We start from the raw sequence: 18,750 nt of genomic DNA, 5'->3' as shown, positions 1-18,750 counted from the left end.
TGCTATGTGCTGACCACTTCCTGATGGACTTGTGGTCAAAGGTGTTTTTCCTCATAAATTTCTCCACGAAGGACAGGTGATACGGAACGGTCCAACTACTCGGAGCGTTCCGCGGCAGCGAGGCCAGGCCCATCCTTCGCAACACCGGGGACAGGTAGAACCTCAGTACGTAGTGACACTTGGTGTTTGCATACCGGGGATCCACGCACAGCTTGATGCAGCCACACACAAAGGTGGCCATCAGGGTGAGGGTGGCATTGGGCGTGTTTTCTCCCCCATTGCACCGGTCTTTGTACATTGAGTCTCTTCGGACCCGGTCCATCTTTGATCTCCAAATGAATTGGAAGATGGCCCGGGTGACTGCGGCGGCACAGGTCCTGGGGATAGGCCAGACCTGTGCCACATATAGCAATACTGACAGTACCTCACACCTGATGACCAGGTTTTTTCCCGCGATGGAGAGCGACCGTTGCCCCCATCTGCCAAGTTTCTGTCTCATCTTCCTGATCTGCTCCTCCCAGGTCTTGGCGCACGCCCCAGCCCCCCCGAACCAAATACCCAGCACCTTCAGGTAGTCAGTCCTGACGGTGAAGGGGATAGAGGATTGGTCGGCCCAGTTCCCGAAGAGCATGGCCTCGCTCTTGCCTCGGTTTACCTTGGCCCCCGAGGCCCGTTCGAACTGGTCGCAGATGCACACGAGTCTGTGCACGGACAGCGGATCCGAGCAGAAAACAGCGACGTCATCCATGTACAGGGAGGCCTTAACCTGCAGGCCCCCGCTGCCAGGAATAGTCACCCCTCTCAGGCTCGCATCCTTCCTGATGGATTCGGCAAATGGCTCTATGCATCACACAAACAAGGCGGGTGAGAGGGGGCATCCCTGCCTGACTCCAGATCTTACAGGGAAGCTATCTGATTCCCACCCATTGATTGAGACTGCACTGACAATGTTGGTGTAGAGCAGTCTGATCCAATTTCCGATTCCCTCCCCAAAGCCCATTTTGGAGAGGACATCCCTCATATATGTATGCGATATCCTGTCAAAGGCTTTCTCCTGGTCCAGGCTGATGAGGCAGGTGTCCACCCCCCTGTCCTGCACGTAGGCGATCGTATCCCTGAGGAGTGCGAGACTCTCAGAGATCTTCCTGCACGGTACAGCACAGGTTTGGTCCGGGTGGATCACCGATCCCAGAGCAGACCTGACCCGGTTGGCGATGACCTTTGACAGGATTTTGTAGTCTGCATTTAACAGTGAGATCGGTCTCCAATTTCTAATTTCCTCCCTCTCCCCCTTCCGCTTCAGCAAAGGAACGGTGCCTGGAGGCACCCAGAAGGAAGGGAAGGTTGTAGAGGAGCATGGGGCCGACAGCGGGGAGATGCAGCAGCCGACCCAAGCTCCTGCAGGACAGACGGAGGAAATGGAAGAGGAGGGATCAAAGGAGGCAGAGCAGTGGATTATCGTTAAAAACAGGAAAAGGAAACCTCTCGAGGGCCCCAAAGCCACCAAGCGAAGGTGGAAGAGACACCTCCAAGAGGAGGATACAGGCAGCTCCTCCGAGGGTGAGGACGGGCGCAAGAAGGGTCGCCTCCGGAGGAAGAGGCAGAGCGCCGTGGGGAGAAAGGAGGGCAACACCGCCCAAGAAAGGAAAGACGATCCCTCTGAGGGGGTGGGTGAAGGCCTCCCCCTACCCGGTGAGAACCAAGGGGTACCCACCGGCCCACAGCTCCAGGGAACTGGGAGCAGCGTCCCAGTGACAGCCCTGCTGTCAGATGGAGAACGGGGCGATGAGGACCCTGGGTCTGACACGATGACACCAGAGCGGGGAAATGACTCCAGCGTGGAGCCGGACAACTAGCTCAGCCCCGGGAAGGTCCAGCAGTTTGCTGTCACCACGGGGATGCACGCAGCTACCCCACTGGAGCAAGACCAGAAGAAAATGGACACTGGTAACCCCGTAAACTGTTAAAATGGGGTTTAAAATTGCCAGCATAAATGTGCGTAGCATTAAAGCGGCTACGCGATGTGTTTCAACGCTGGCCTTCCTGGCCAACGTCAAAGCCGATATCCTGTTTCTGCAGGAGTGTGGGATACCGCACCTCAGCAGTTACAGGAGATGGTCGAGCTTGTGGGCCCACGGGTCGTCAGTGTGGTCGGGGGGCAACGATAGCCGCGCCTCCGGCCTGGGTATCCTGTTGCGGGGAGGCAACTTCAACATCTTCGAGGTTAAGGAAGTGGTGGGCGGGCGCCTCCTCGTCGTGGACGTCAAATACAGAAACGCTCCCGTGAGACTAATCAACGTGTACGCCCCAGTGGGTAAGAGTGAACGGTTGGCCGTCCTGCAACAGCTTCCACTGCTGCTGGCTACGTCCAGGCCGGTCATTCTGGCCGGAGACTTCAACTGCATCATTGATGCAGATGGACGATCCGGCGGGGGGGACAGTAAACTGGACGCTACGTCCAGGGCCCTGATGGAAACGGTCAAAGACGCCAAGCTGCACGACGTCTTCAGCGCCCCTGCAGACGGAGCGCAGCGTAGATACACCTGGTCACGGGCAGACGGGTCTATCCGCTCAAGGATAGATTACCTGTTTGTGTCCCGAACGCTCTCGGTCAGATCCACCGACGTCAAGCCGGTGTTCTTCTCTGACCACTGCCTCCTGCTGGCCGACTGTCACCTACAGGACGAACAGCGGGCGGGAAAGGGAACGTGGAAACTGAACACTAAGCTGTTGACCCCGGAAAACATCGAAGAGCTCAAGAGGGATTACGCAGGTTGGAGAACCGTGAAGCCCCTCTTTGAGTCTCCAGCGGACTGGTGGGAAACGGTAAAAGGGAACATCAAGAGGTTCTTTATCCTCAAAGGTGTCCAGGAGGCGAGAGAGAGGCGGGGAAAACTGTCCCAGCTCCAGGAAAGTATGCAGAACCTGCTCCTGCTGCAGACGATGGGGGTGGATGTCACGGAGGACCTCAAGGAGGTGAAGGGCCAGCAAGCCTCGCTCTTTGCCTCGGAGGCCTCCAGGATAATCTTCCGGTCCAGGGTCCGCTCGGTGGAGCAGGACGAGACGTGCTCACGTTTCTTCTTCCAGAAGGTGCACAAAGAGAGCTCGGTGCTCAGCAGCCTGAAGAAAGAAGATGGCTCGGTAACGTCATCTCAGGCTGACGTCATGAGGATCAGCAAATCCTTCTACGCCAGCCTGTATGACTCGAAGCCGACTGACAGCGCGGCCTCCCAGTCGTTCCTGTCCTCTATCACGGAGGTCCTAGATGACGGAACACGAGAGAGGCTGGACCAGCCGCTATCTCTGGATGAACTGACCAAGGCCCTCGAGTCCTTCGAGAAGAATAAAACTCCCAGAAGCGACGGCTTACCGGTCGAGGTTTATTCCGCTCTTTGGGACTTGATCGGCCAGGACCTGCTGGAGGTGTATGTCAGTATGCTCCGGGCAGGTACCATGAGTGAATCCATGAGGAAAGGCATCATCACCCTCGTCTACAAGCGGAAGGGGGAGAGGGAGGAAATTAGAAATTGGAGACCGATCTCACTGTTAAATGCAGACTACAAAATCCTGTCAAAGGTCATCGCCAACCGGGTCAGGTCTGCTCTGGGATCGGTGATCCACCCGGACCAAACCTGTGCTGTACCGGGCAGGAAGATCTCTGAGAGTCTCGCACTCCTCAGGGATACGATCGCCTACGTGCAGGACAGGGGGGTGGACACCTGCCTCATCAGCCTGGACCAGGAGAAAGCCTTTGACAGGATATCGCATACATATATGAGGGATGTCCTCTCCAAAATGGGCTTTGGGGAGGGAATCGGAAATTGGATCAGACTGCTCTACACCAACATTGTCAGTGCAGTCTCAATCAATGGGTGGGAATCAGATAGCTTCCCTGTAAGATCTGGAGTCAGGCAGGGATGCCCCCTCTCACCCGCCTTGTTTGTGTGTTGCATAGAGCCATTTGCCGAATCCATCAGGAAGGATGCGAGCCTGAGAGGGGTGACTATTCCTGGCAGCGGGGGCCTGCAGGTTAAGGCCTCCCTGTACATGGATGACGTCGCTGTTTTCTGCTCGGATCCGCTGTCCGTGCACAGACTCGTGTGCATCTGCGACCAGTTCGAACGGGCCTCGGGGGCCAAGGTAAACCGAGGCAAGAGCGAGGCCATGCTCTTCGGGAACTGGGCCGACCAATCCACTATCCCCTTCACCGTCAGGACTGACCACCTGAAGGTGCTGGGTATTTGGTTCGGGGGGGCTGGGGCGTGCGCCAAGACCTGGGAGGAGCGGATCAGGAAGATGAGACAGAAACTAGGCAGATGGGGGCAACGGTCGCTCTCCATCGCGGGAAAAAACCTGGTCATCAGGTGTGAGGTACTCTCAGTATTGCTATATGTGGCACAGGTCTGGCCTATCCCCAGGACCTGTGCCGCCGCAGTCACCCGGGCCATCTTCCAATTCATTTGGAGATCAAAGATGGACCGGGTCCGAAGAGACTCAATGTACAAAGACCGGTGCAATGGGGGAAAAAACACGCCCAATGCCACCCTCACCCTGATGGCCACCTTTGTGTGTGGCTGCATCAAGCTGTGCGTGGATCCCCGGTACGCAAACACCAAGTGTCACTACGTACTGAGGTTCTACCTGTCCCCGGTGTTGCGAAGGATGGGCCTGGCCTCGCTGCCGCGGAACGCTCCGAGTAGTTGGACCGTTCCGTATCACCTGTCCTTCGTGGAGAAATTTATGAGGAAAAACACCTTTGACCACAAGTCCATCAGGAAGTGGTCAGCATGTAGCGTCCTTGAGACCCTTCGGGAAAAGGAGAGGGCGGATCCTGTTGAGCGGTTCCCTGAGCAGACTGTCAAAGCCATTTGGCAGAATGCCTCATCGCCAGAACTTTCCAACAAGCACCAAGACGTGGCTTGGCTGGTGGTGAGAAGGGCTCTGCCTGTGAGATCCTTTATGCACGCCTGGACCCTCTGCCGCACCGCACGCTGCCCTCGAAGTGGCTGCGGGGGGGACGAGACTGTCACACACCTCCTTCTGGAATGTGCCTATGCAGAGGAAGTCTGGAGAGGAATGCAGTGGTGCTTGTCGAGGTTCGTCCCGAGCAGCGCCGTGACGCGGGACTCCGTGCTCTACGGCCTGTTCCCCGGGACTCACACCGAGACGAACATTAACTGCGCCTGGAGGATCATCAACTCGGTGAAGGACGCTCTCTGGGCGGTCCGAAACCTGTTGATCTTCCAGCTGAAGGAGTTGACCCCGACCGAGTGTTGCAGACTGGCACATTCCAAGGTCCAAGACTACGTGTTGAGGGACGCGCTGAAGCTTGGGGCAGCTGCCGCCAAGGCGCGGTGGGGAAAGACCACCGTGTAAGATCGGCCTGCCGAAAGAAGAACAGGGGGCCCATACAGACGTTTTTTTGGGCTCTGCTGATGCCTCAGCCAAATATATGTATATATACAAGATGGAAAAAATGCACAGGATTGTAAAGGACAAGAATAAAGTCGAATCTGTGTTTGTAAATATGAACATATGTATGGCATGATCCAATGTACAGACCATCAAATCATTTATGAATAAAGTATATTTTTGAAATAAAAAAAAAGTGGAAACAGGCCCTTCGGCCCAACAAGTCCACACCGCCCCGCCGAAGCGTAACCCACCCATACCCCTACATCTACCCCTTACCTAACACTATGGGCAATTTAGCATGGCCAATTCACCTGGCCTGCACATCTTTGGACTGTGGGAGGAAACCGGAGCACCCGGAGGAAACCCACGCAGACACAGGGAGAACGTGCAAACTCCACACAGTCAGTCGCCTGAGGCGGGAATTGTGCCACTGTGCCACCGTGCCGCCCACGGTCAGAGACAATGTTTAAAAATTTCCTCTGTAAATGCTGCTGACTTTTTTTTGCTATGATACCCATGTTCCTTGTCTATTTATTTTCTTTGTAATGCTGACACAAATGTCTGAATATTGATGACAAGAAAATTTGCAAGGATTATATATTGTATTTCTACAGAAGAAAAGCTGAGTCAGCAAGTACAGATTGCAGGAGTATCTGAGAATGTTGAATGATTAATAATGACTGCATATCGAATGTATTTTCCAAAACATCATGCCAGCATTCTAATGCTCAGTTCACTGATACTAATTATTATGTTATCCATATCACAGCAAACCCGTTTGGAAATATTGAATCACCTTAATGTGTCAGTGATCTAAAATAGATTACCAATTCATTGTTAGTTCAACAATCACACAATAATTCAGTTTAGGTATTGTAACAAATATTGTGAGATTCATATTTCAATTTAAGTCACTATTTCGTAGTGCCAATTTTACAAAGAAAAATGGATCTTTTATTTCAGATCAACACAATCACAAACCAAGCAATGATTCATCATCCAACACTGACAGGAAATATCTCTCCATCATTCTGAATATTGCTTTTCATTTTAAACTTGGAAACACTTTTGAATTGATTTGATTGGAAATCACTTCAATGTTAACATTTATTGTGTTTTAAATGACAATAACAATTGAATATTTTTCATGTGCAAAATCATTCAAATCCCCATGAATTTTTTGAAGCATAAAAAAAGTGTTGGCATCTATCTTATTTCATTAAACAATCACAGGAAATGGTGACTTCTTAGAAATCATACACTTTCAGAAAGAATGAAAGTTGTCTTCAGCTGAATAGGCACATTGTTTGACCAATTCATCGTTTTGTTCCAATTTACGTGTAGAACAAAAACATTTTAATTTGCATTTCAGAAAATGAGAAACTTCTGACCATATAGAATAATTAAATTCATTTTTTGCATATAATGCACACTAATCACACAATTCTGTCAAGCTATCATTCCACAGGTGAATATAAAAATCATGTTTAATTAAGACATTTGTTAACTCCCATCATTATTGTAAATTACTACTGAATTTTCAGTAGATTACACACAGTATCCAACCACTTAATTCCAATCCAATTATCACAATAAACATCTGATTAGTTTTCAGCCTGCCCAGCCTGGTTGGGAATGTTATGAAGGAATCTTGTGCAACTCTGGTCGTGTCTCTGTTACCAGACCAGAGGGTACAATTTCAATTCCCACCTTGCACAGAGCTGTGCCAGAGCAGCTCTGAATGTTGATAAGAAAATATCGAAGAATCGAATGAATTGCCTTTCAATTCAACATTAGATATGTTTTCATTTGTTGTTCATTCCAATAATCACAGTATCTGCTATATATTTTCTTCAGTCTGCGAATAGCAGAATGTATCTAATTCCACTCAATCAATATTCTTTGCAAAATATTTGATAATGTTGCACTCACAAAGATGAAATATGCAAAGTACAGATCTTCCTTGATTTTCTTTTGTTCTGAAGAGCTGACTTCATTCTGCACATAGAACTTGATGCTTCAAAGGTATAAATATGAGGAAAAAATCAAGTTCTTCTTCAGTTAAATAAACAAATGCCACTTCCTACTATGTATCAATTTTTAGTTATTGATCTGTTTATGAGTTGTCTTAAATTTGTTTTTAGTTTTCCACTCATCTATTTATATTGAATGTAAGACTGAAATGTTGTGAAAATATCCGAGTGCATCCATTTGAAATTGAATTTGCATATTTCTCTCTAATCCAGTTTATTGCATGATGACTTAACTGTGTTTTGTTCAGCAAACCTCGTGAATCCTAAAAATTGTCTAATCTTAAATAAGATCTTTCACACCCAGTTATCAGTCAGTTCCTAATTCATGTAAAAAACTAAGTTTATTGAAATCAATGTTCACACAAAACAGTGCACATAAAGTGACACAAAGATATTCAGCTGATTACTATTCAGTGGAATAACCTGAGTAAGTATCTTATTGTTCCTGGGACAAATGACAACTTTAAGCAGTTATTTACTATTCTATGCAGTTAATGCAATTGATGTGTTATATTTCAGTTCAGTCGTTAATGTTGATTTATATTGTTTAAACCAATAATTCTACTTTATCACAGATATTGACTATACTTCAATAACGTTGGGAAGCAAATTTTTGTCAATCTAACAATCTTTAAGCTCCTTTTTTGTTGTGTGCGTACAAGAGATAATTCAAATTATAACCATTTTTATTACAAATTGAACAAATACTGCATTTTAAATTTGTGAAGTTCCTACATTTTTCAAAATGGTTAGTCTTCACTGTATATGTCACATTAAAAAAACTGCTATTTCAAATCATGCGTGCTACAAAATGATTATTGTTTTCATTTCATTGTAAGAAAAGAACTGCTTTGACCATGTTGATTTTTTTGGCATTTCTATTCCAACATTTTTCATCATTGTCCAAAAATGACAATATTATTAAAATCGCATATACGCCACATGTCATTGACTACATTGTTCAGTTTCAAGCTCACTTTGATGACTTACGAATTCTCTTCCTAATTCTGACACAAATCTTTAAACATTGATCATAATATTGATCATATAAAATTGATGAAACATATCTCTACAAGGAATCCGGTGTATGGAAATTCACAATTCTTGTCTTACGTACATTTTTTACTTAAAAAAGGAAGAATTTTGCTCAATAATCACTGAATGGCTCATTTTTCTTTTTTTAATTCAAAAATATACTTTATTCATAAAATGATTTGATGGTCTGTACATTTGGTCATGCCATACATATGTCCACATTTACAAACACAGATTCGATTTTATCATTGTCATATACAGGTCTGTGCATTTCTCAATCTTATACATATATTTGGCTGAGGCATCAGCAGAGCCCAAAAAAACGTCCGCATGGGCCCCCTGTTCTTCTTTAGGCAGGCCGATCTTACACGGTGGTCTTTCCCCACCGCGCCTTGGCTGCAGCTGCCCCAAGCTTCAGCGCGTCCCTCAACACGTAGTCTTGGACCTTGGAATGTGCCTGTCTGCAACACTCAGTCGGGGTCAACTCCTTCACCTGGAAGATCAACAGGTTTTGGACCGCCCAGGGAGCATTCTTCACAGAGTTGATGATCCTCCAGGCGCAGTTAATGTTCGTCTCGGTGTGAGTCCCGGGGAACAGGCCGTAGAGCACGGAGACCCGCGTCACGGCGCTGCTTGGGACGAACCTCGACAAGCACCACTGCATTCCTCTCCAGATTTCCTCTGCATAGGCACATTCCAGAAGGAGGTGTGTGACAGTCTCGTCCCCCCCACAGCCACTTCGAGGGCAGCGTGCGGTGCGGCAGAGAGTTCGGGCGTGCATGAAGGATCTCACAGGCAGAGCCCTTCTCACCACCAGCCAAGCCACGTCTTGGTGCTTGTTTCTTCAATCCATAAAGCTAGGTACAATGTTTTATTCCTCAGTTTATTGATTTTAATAAATATCCAATCAACATCACAGCAAAGTGCTTTTGAAATATTGAATCATTTTAATTCTTCAAAACAGCATTCATTATCAAGTCATTGCCATTATAATAATGGCACAATTATTTATAAAAAATTATTTTGAACAAGTATAGTGAGATTCACATTTACATTTAATCCATTATTTCTGAGTACTGATAGTACAGTATGAAAATGCCTTTATTTTTCAGGTCACCTACCCCACAAAGGAAACAATGAATTCCCATCCAAAGTCATTGCAAATATCTGATGTTTGCTCATTTGAATGATCACGGTAATGTCAGCCTTAAAATTCAGGAAAATGTAATTACTTTTCACTAAATTAATTCCAGTTCATTTCCAGACATTGCTTAATCACTTGCAAAAAGAGATTTTTCATTATTCTTGAATGCATTGACAGACTTTGCTAATTCAATTGTTGCTGATTTAGAATAAAAATAATAATTATTCAATCTTTTGCGCAAATGTGGATTTACGGCACAGTACATTAACCACTGTAAAGATATTGCAGTGCACAATCTCTCAATCATTGTAAATATCAATTTTCATTTTACCTGTTGAAACATAGTTGAATTCAAATAATTATATTTGACTTCAATGCTCACATTTATTGTGTTTGTAATCATAATACGACTTACGGATGTTTCATGCAACAAAATCAAATGAAAAAGAATTAGTATCTCTATTCTTTCATTCAACAATGGCAATAAATTTTGATTTTTAAAATTTTGAACATTTTGGAAAGAAGGGATGTTGTCTTCAGTTGAATTCTTGCATTGACTCACTAATTCACAGTGTCTGCCACTTATTCTCTTTGGGTTCCTATGAAAAGAAATTAACTAGTTCTTCTGGTTGTAAATTCCTGGAAAATATTTGAGAATGTTATGGTTTTAAAGGTGACAAGGCGAAGTGATCGTAAGTCATCATTTATTTTGTTAGAAAGAGCTTGATTTAAACATTTCGAACACACACACACACAGACACACAGTGTTATTCTGCTGTGTAACAAGGGGAAAAACAAGTCGCTTTCCTCGGCATTAAGTAAATATATGCCACTTCCAATTATCCATTAGTCTGCTAATTAGCTACATTTGTAATTTAAAATTGCAATTCGTCTAAATATTGTTATGACCTTTGATCAAATTAAAATTTTAATTATAGTTTATTCATGAATTGCCGGGATTTTGTTTTTTTTTCGTTTTCAATACACAGAGAGGCTACAGAATGACGAGCAGGAAAATGTAAACGGGGAGAGCGAGTGTGGAAGAGGCAGCTGCAGCTCTGGTGAAAGTCCAAGGGTTCCTTTGAGAGTGTAATTTCGTTCATTGCTGTTGCTGATTGAATGAGCCACGAACGTGCGAACTGATCCAAAACATGATTCAGGACCTCTGGTACCAATTCTCGCACGTTGAATAACGACAGGCACCTTCCAAAAGAGGCCGTTCAGAGACGACTTGGGGATTCGAACCCACGCTTCTGTCGAGACGGGAGCCTTAATAACTTCTCCGCAGATAACGATAGCGCATCAATCCAGACAAATATCACTAGTAAACTGCGTCTATCTTCTCAGACTGGATTCAGCTACAAATGTATCTGTGAGTGCGTGAGAATATATGATCGGTTATGATTGGGTCAAATTACCATGAGCTACTTGACATTATTGCAATTTCGATTCTTGCTTTGCTAAATGATTTCACCCATTGCTCGAAACAGGACAACTTTCACGTTTACACGGAACACGAAACACACCGGACTACAGGGAAAATGCACAAAGCTGAGCAGGCCGTGTCCCAAATCATACCGTGTAGCATAGTTTCAGTCACTGTGTCTGTTTTGCAGAATAAGGTTCCCAAAGAATGATCCACCCTAAAACCGGAGGTAGCATTACAATCCGAGAACGACAGATTACATTGTGAGGATGCTCTGACCTCGGAGCCAGTTCGAGATGCCACTTTCCTTGCCTTTTACCTTCACCGTGCAATTTGCTGCAGAGATGTTCACTCCTGGACATGAGCCTCATGGATACCAACGGAGTTGGAAACCTGTGTGGGAATCGATGAGAAGCGACTCAATAAAGTTTAACAAGTTCCATGGTGCTTTTTAGAAATGCAGTTTCTGTTCACCTCAATCTAAAAGGCAGTTTCTGAACATAGTAACAGAAGTCAAAAGGTAATTAACTCACCCCACCCCCACTCCGGAAGAGGTGCTAACTGCCCTTGATTGCTTTTTTGTTCTCGATGTGAAGAGCTCTCACGCCTGAGTCACCTTCACGTCTCTGGTTGCTGAGTGAATCAAAAAGAATGAATTTCTCCAGAGCTGCAACTGCCACACTTCCCCACTCGCCCTCCCCGTTTACATTTTCCTGCTCCTCAGTGATTTAAAGAAAACCAAATGGATGCGATGTCATTCTGTAGCCTCTCTGTCGATTCCTCCGTTTCAGTTCCAAAGTGGCTTAGATCTCGGGGCGCACCTTGATACTAGCGACGCTATGAAAGCACAGGTTCCTCTGAGACTGTAATTTCTTTCATTCCTGTTGCTGAATGAATGAGCCACTAACGTGCGAACTGCTCCAAAACATGATTCAGGACCTCTGGTGCCAATTCTCGCACGTTGAATAACGACAGACAGCTTCCAAATGAGGTCTTTCAGAGACGACTTTGGGATACATTTGACAGACAGACTAGTTGAGGAATCCGTGGTGCACTGTGACACCAGCGCATCAGCTTCTTCCTTGTCTTTGAACCGGGCCGCCTGCACAAGGAATGCAAATGCGGTAATGCTTTTCGTGGAAGGATCAGAAGGCGGTAATTACACTCTCAAACAGAATGGCATATGATCAGAACCAGGTTGAAGAAAAACTTTACAATGTTTTGCACTGTAAGTAAATGGAATTGCATTACATTTCACTACGAGAGCAGATTTGTTCAAGCAAATTCGAAGGCAGGTTTGCAGATGGGAAAGCAAGCAAGAAAGCTCTGTTCTTGTCTATGTTAAAGGCTGTAGTTGAAGAACGAAGCAGCTTCTGCCCAGATTCAGAACTGGGGACCTTTCGCGTGTGAGGCGAACGTGATGACCACTACACTACAGAAACAAGCCTCGGTCATCCGCTTATTAGCCATGTGATTGCCTAAAGGTTCTGTACTGCGCTGTAATGCTCCATTTTCTATGATTCTAACTCCCTGCATTATCCGAGCAGTTCCATATTGGGCCTGCACTGCGGTGTAATGTTCTATGTTCTCTGAGACTAGCTTCCTTTTTTAGCCGAGCGGTTCCACGAAGGGCCTGTATTGCGCTGTAACGCTCCATGTTCTATGAATCTAACTCCCTGTATCAGCCGAGCAGTTCCATATTGGGCAGGTCCTGCACTGCAATCTTGTATGTTGTATTCGTCAAACATCCTTTATTAGCCGAGCAGTTCCACGAAGAGCCTGTACTCCGCTGTAATGCTCCATGTCGTATGAATCTAACTCCCTGTATTTGCCGAGCGGTTCCATATACAGCATGTACTGCGCTGTAATGTTCAATGTTGTATTAGTCTAACGTCCGGTATTAGCCGAGTGTTTCCATAGAGGGCCTGTACAGTGCTGTAATGCTCCATGTTCTGTGAGAGTAACTTCCTGTGTTAGCCGAGCAGTTCCATAAAGGGCCTGTACTACACTTATAGATCTATGTTCTATATTCACCAAACGGTTCCATAAAGGGTCTGTATTGCACTGTAATGATCTATTTTCTGAGTCTAACACGCTGAATTAGCCGAGCAGTTCCGTAAGGGGTCTGTACTGTGCTGTAATGTTCCATGTGACCAGTGGAGTACCACCAGGATCAGTGCTGGGCACTCTACTTTTTGTCATTTACATAAATGATTTGGATGTGAGCATAGGAGGTACAGTTAGTAAGTTTGCAGATGACACCAAAATTGGAGGTGTAGTGGAGAGCGAAGATTACAACAGGATCTTGACCAGATGGGCCAAAGGGCTGAGAAGTGGCAAATGGAGTTTAATTCAGATAACTGCGAGGTGCTACATTTTGGGAAAGCAAATCTTAGCAGGACTTATACACTTAATGGTAATATCCTAGTGAGTGTTGCTGAACAAAGAGACCTTGGAGTGCATATTCATAGCTCCTTGAAAGTGGAGTCGCAGGTAAATAGGATAGTGAAGAAGGCGTTTGGTATGCTTTCCTTTATTGGTCAGAGTATTGAGAACAGGAGTTGGGAGGACATTGGTTAGGACATTGGTTAGGCCACTGTTGGAATATTGCATGCAATTCTGGTCTCCTTCCTATCAGAAAGATGTTGTGAAACTTGAAAGGGTTCAGAAAAGATTTACAATGCTTTTATCAGGGTTGGAGGATCTGAGCTATAGGGAGAGTCTGAACAGGCTGGGGCTGTTTTCTCTGGAGCTTTGGAGGCTGAGCGGTGACCTTATAGAGGTTTACAAAATTATGAGGGGTATGGATAGGATAAATAGGCAAAGTCTTTTCCCTGGGTTTGGGGAGTCCAGAACTAGACGGCATAGGTTTAGGGTGAGAGGAGAAAGATATGAAGGAGACATAAGGGGCAACTTTTTCATGCAGAGTGTGGTAGTGTGTGGAATGAGCTGCCAGAGGATGTGGTGGAGGCTGGTAAAATTGCAACATTTAAGAGGAATTTGGATGGGTATATGAATAGGGGAAAGTGAGGACTGCAGATGCTGGAGATCAGAGCTGAAAATGTGTTGCTGGTAAAGTGCAGCAGGTCAGGCAGCATCCAAGGAGCAGGAGAATCGACGTTTCGGGCATGAGCCCTTCTTCAGGAATGAGGAGAGTGTGCCAAACAGGCTAAGATAAAAGGTAGGCAGGAGGGACTTGGGGGAGGGGCGTTGGAAATGCGATAGGTGGAAGGAGGTTAAGGTGAGGGTGATAAGGTGAGGGTGATAGGCCGGAGTGGTGATGGGGGCGGAGAGGTCAGGAAGAAGTTTGCAGGTTAGGAAGGTTCAAGGGTTGGGACTGATACAAGGTGGGGGGTCGGGGAAATGAGGAAACTGGAGAACTGTGTATATGAATAGGAAGGGTTTGGAGGGATATGGGCTGGGTGCTGGCAGGTGGGACTAGATTGGGTTTGGATACCTGGTCGGCATGGACGGGTTGGACCGAAGGGTCTGTTTCCATGCTGTACATTTCTGTGACTCTGAGTCTATGTTCTATGAGTTTAACTTTATGTATTAGCCGAGTGGTTCCATATACGGCCAGTACTGCTCTTTAATGCTCCATGTTCTTTGACTCTAACTTCCTTTATAATCCAAGTGGTTGCACAAAGGGCCTGTACAGCGCTGTAATGTTCTATGTTCTATGAGACTAACTTTCTGTGTTAGCTGAGCGGTTCCATATAGGGCCTGTCCTGCCCAGTAATGTTCTGTGTTATATTAGTCAAACATCCTTTATTAGTTGAGTGGTTCCACGAAGGGCCTGTACTTCGCAATAATGCTCCAAGTTCTTTGAATCTAACTTCCTGTATTAGCTGAGTGGTTCCATATAGGGCATGTACTGCGCTGTAATGTTCTATGTTGTATTCGTCTAATGTCTGGTGTTAGACAAGTGGTAGCATAAAGGCCTGTACTGCGCTGTAATGCTCCATATTCTGTGAGAGTAACTTCCTGTATTAGGCGAGAAATTCCATAAAGGGCATGTGCTACACTGTAATGTGCTATTTTCTGAGTCTAACACGCTGGGTTAGCCGAGTGGTTCCACCATAAAGGGCCTGTACTGCGCTGTAATGTTCCATGTTCTATGAGTCAAACTCCATTATCAAGCAAATGGTTCCACATAGGCTTATACAGCGCTGTAATGTTCTATGTTGTATTAGTCAAGCGTCCATTATTACCCGAGAGGTTGCATAAAGGGCCTGTACAGCACTGAAATTTTCTATGTTGTATTTGTCTTACTTCCTTTATTAGCCAAGCGGTTCTATAAAGAACCTATACTGCACTGTAATTTCTATGTTGTATTAGTCTAACTTTCATTACCAAGCGACTGGTTCTATAAAGTGTCTGTAATGCGCTGTCATATTTTATGTTTTATGAGTCTTACTTCCTTTATTAGGTGAGCAGTTCCATAAAGGGCTTGTCCTACACAGTAATGTTCTATGTTGTATTAGTCTAACATGCAGTATTAGCCAAGCGGTTCCATAAAGGGCTTGTACTTTGCTGTAATGCACCATGTTCTATGAGTCTAACTTCCATTAGCAAGCAAGCACTTCCATATAGGGCTTGTAGTGTGCTGTAATGTTCTGTGTTGTATTTGTCTGACTTCCTTTATCAGGCAAGAAGTTTAATTTAATGGGCTGTACTGTGCTGTATTATTGAATGATCTATGAGTGTAAGGTCCAGTATAAGCCAAGCGGTTGCACGAAGCGCCTGTACTGCGCAGTAATGCTCCATGTTCTATGAGTCTACCTTCCATTATCAAGCAAGCGCTTCCATATCGCGCCTGTACAGTGCTGTACTTTTCTATGTTTAATGAGCCTAACATCTGGTATTAGCCATGTGGTTGCATAAAGGGCCTGTACTGCGCTGTAATGCTCCATGATCTGTGAGTCTAACTTCCTGCATTGGCCGAGCGGTTCCACGGAGGGCCTGTACTGTGCTGTAATGCTCCACGTTCTATCTTCTGGTCATCCTAGACCAGTATGGGCCGAAGGTGCTGTCTTTATGCTGTCAGACTCGATGACTCTATGATTCTATGACATTTCCTTTCCCAGATAATGACCTGATAAGGCACTGCAAAATGTCAAAGTGGTGGAGACAGGCCTTTTCATGAGTTTTTATGATGTACAATGAGTGATGATTTCATCTGGGAATCTGTTATTACAAGAACCAGTTTTGATCGGCTCTCTCTCAGTATCAAGTCCACACTGTGAGAGGATGGTGAGTACTGTATTCATGATGGTCCCCACAAGTTGATCTTGGGGACTGTAGGATTCCTAACACGTATGCTGACCAGTGAATGTTGGCTTTCAGTTATTGGAGTTTAAAAGCAATTTGGCTGATTTCGCAATGAATGTATCAAGGAAAGGGTACTCCATTTCAGTGGTGAATTTTAGCATCAGGTGGCGATCATCGAGCTTTATAAAGAAACTCTTTAATGCAGATTCAAATGTCGCACACATGTCATCTACATGTTGAAGATATGCAAATGGATAGAGGCTAGGTATCATGCCATCAGAGATGTGTTTTGCATGGTTACCAATAAAGATGTTAGGAAGAGTTTTCCCTCGAGAATATCCCATGGCAACACCATCTATTTGGTCAGACACGTTGTTATTGGAACTGAAGTCAACTGCACAAGGTGCTCAGTTCATGTGTATCATAGACTCCCAACAACGTGGAAACAGGCCCATAGGCTCAAGAAGTCCACACCAATCCTCCAGAGAGTAAGCCACCCAGACCCATTCTCCTATTACTCTACATTTATCCCAGACTAATGCACCTAACCTGGAACACTATGGGCAATTTATCACACAGCCAATTCACCTAACCTGCACATCTTTGGATTGTCGGAGGAAACCCATGCAGACATGGGGAGAATATCCAAAGAGACACGGGGGACAATATTCACACAGGCAGTTACCCAAGGCTGGAATTGAACCCAGAACCCTGGTGCTGTGTTAACCCCGAAGCCATGATGCCACCAGAAAGGAAAAAAGAGATGATGTTTGGTGAACACTGAATCAGACACAAGTGGTATGTCTGAATTTCAATGGCTTATTTGAACTGTAATAATAATAAGCTGGCAATGTTGAAAGAGCACGTGGGCTCAGAACGTAGCTCTCATGTGGTCTTCGTAATCACTGTGCATGTGGAAAACTCATTTAGATATGATTATAATAGTTTCACAAAGTATTCAGCCAATTCAGGCTGTGCAGATTCAGTTACAGATATGTAGAACAGAAAAGGGACATCGATATTACATGTCATGGGGAACCCAGACTTGGTGGTTGCAGTGAACCATGAGAACAATTTCTATCATTGGCATCATTCGGCAGGTTACCACCTTCACACACACAAGGCCAACAGGTGAATCACAAATGAATAACATGACATGGGGTTTGGTGCTGGTGGGATGCCGGATATGTTGGCCCTACATCCTGACAACTGGTGGACCATGTCAGAAAACATGTCCCTTTGATCATTCTCTGCTGGTATCAAGCTGTCTGTGCTCAACCAGCCCGTGCTTGTTAGCCTCATTAGAAGTGATTCTGCTTTGGAAATCATTGATTAAATAACCTGAACTATGCCAAGAGTGAAACTGGAAACCAATTTAAGATCAACAGCTGGGTGCATCTGCGCATGAGTTAGAAGCAACAAATATAATTCCATAGGACCCTGGTTCATGTAGGCAAACGGAATTTTTACAGACATTGCACTTATTCGATAAGAAAAGCATCATGGAGACAACCAACCACTGCTGTATCCCCATGCTGACACCCCAACCAATCAGAGTCCACCTATCGGGTCTGAGAATTAAGATTGACGGCTAACTGTTTTTGCTGCAATGCTATTTTAATGATGAGCTAGCCAATCAGCATCACCTTTCACATTTCAACTCCTTTTGCACTGTTTTCGAAACAATAGAACTGGTTGCCACCTGTATGTGAGCAATATTACTGATATAGTTTGCTTGAAACACTGGGATTACAGTTTGGGATAAGGTTGATCACTTTTTGCTGCCTTAGAAATTCACCGTAAACAGAGTGGTGAGAAATTTAGTGAGTTAAGTGAATCTCTTTCTAAAAGTTCAAATTTGTTTGACTTTGAGACATAACAGCTTAGCTTTAATAAACATTCATTAGTGCACAAAACCCATCCATTCTGCAGCCGAGCTTTGAAACCTGTTCTTTTAAGAAATCACCACAATTACAGGAATACTGTGAAGTTCAGAGACACAGAAAAAAACTACACCAACAAAATTTATGCTGGGAGAAAGTGAGGAATGCAGAGGCTGGAGATCAGTGTCAAAAAGTGTGGTGCTGGAAAAGGAACAGATGGTCTTGAGGAAGAGCTTATGTTGGAGACATCGACTCTTCTAATCTTCAGATGCTGCCTGACTGGCTGCGTTTATTTAGCTCCACACTTTTTGAACAAAATTATCAATTATAAATTCCACAATTTACATCCCACAGGACCTCAAGTAGTAATCAATGTCATGTTACAGTGCAGAAGGTGGCGGTTTGGCACATCGTTTCTGTTCCAGTTTGTTAAATGTTATCTTTTTTATTCATTTGTGGGATGAGGGTGTTGTTGTCTCAGCCAGCATTTATTGGCCATCCCTAATGGTGCAAAGAGCAGTTCAGATTCGACCACATTGCTGT

The 18,750-nt window shown here is 45.1% G+C and overlaps 1 non-coding gene across 1 annotated transcript; it reads right to left on the bottom strand.

The window, feature by feature from the left end:
• Positions 1-12,421: 12,421 nt before the first annotated feature.
• trnav-cac (transfer RNA valine (anticodon CAC)) lies at positions 12,422-12,495 on the bottom strand. The gene has a single exon. It is a non-coding gene; the product is annotated as a tRNA-Val (tRNA).
• Positions 12,496-18,750: the final 6,255 nt, after the last annotated feature.

The sequence above is a fragment of the Chiloscyllium punctatum genome, chromosome 6, assembly GCF_047496795.1.
Source record: "Chiloscyllium punctatum isolate Juve2018m chromosome 6, sChiPun1.3, whole genome shotgun sequence".
NCBI classification, from domain to species: Eukaryota; Metazoa; Chordata; class Chondrichthyes; order Orectolobiformes; family Hemiscylliidae; genus Chiloscyllium; species Chiloscyllium punctatum.
This window is presented reverse-complemented; position numbering and strand designations above follow the sequence as displayed.